Source organism: Phalaenopsis equestris, unplaced genomic scaffold, assembly GCF_001263595.1.
Source record: "Phalaenopsis equestris unplaced genomic scaffold, ASM126359v1 Scaffold000347, whole genome shotgun sequence".
Lineage (NCBI taxonomy): Eukaryota > Viridiplantae > Streptophyta > Magnoliopsida > Asparagales > Orchidaceae > Phalaenopsis > Phalaenopsis equestris.
The window spans coordinates 1967129-1967680 of record NW_018164789.1 but is presented as its reverse complement, the minus strand read 5'-3'; positions in this window follow the sequence as shown (position 1 = coordinate 1967680).

Sequence of the window (552 nt, the reverse complement as noted above, 5' to 3'; positions counted from 1 at the left end):
TCGCTAAGCAAATATATATATATATAGATGAAGATGAATAATATCACGGACCACAAATCTAAAACCGAACCGACGGTGAATGGATGGGGTGAGATACTTGGTGCGAGTGGGGCCCGCACATTAGCAGAGGGGCTGGGTTTATGGGAAGCCATGTGAGTGGGACCCGCCCGTCACGTCCCGCGCGGCTGAACCGTCGGCGCCGAGCCACATCGCGTCCGTGAAAATGAAAAAGGAAATGCCACGCCATCATCTTTTCTATTTCATGTAGCCGTTTCTGCAGCGCATACCTAATCTCGTACGTCCAACAGTTATGGCGTGACTAATCGGACGGTCATAAACACGTGTCCAGCGATCCAATGGTCTTCATTCAACCGGGGTCTCTTTTTATTTATTTATTGGCAAGGCCGGCGTTTATGATTGTCAACTCGCCATCAGGGAATAAGAAAAAAAATGTGGGCTATTACCATATAATTAGTTTTAGGGGGAAATTTAATTACCATTATAACCATAATTCATAATTCACTGTGTGTAATAGCCAAAAACATGAATTAT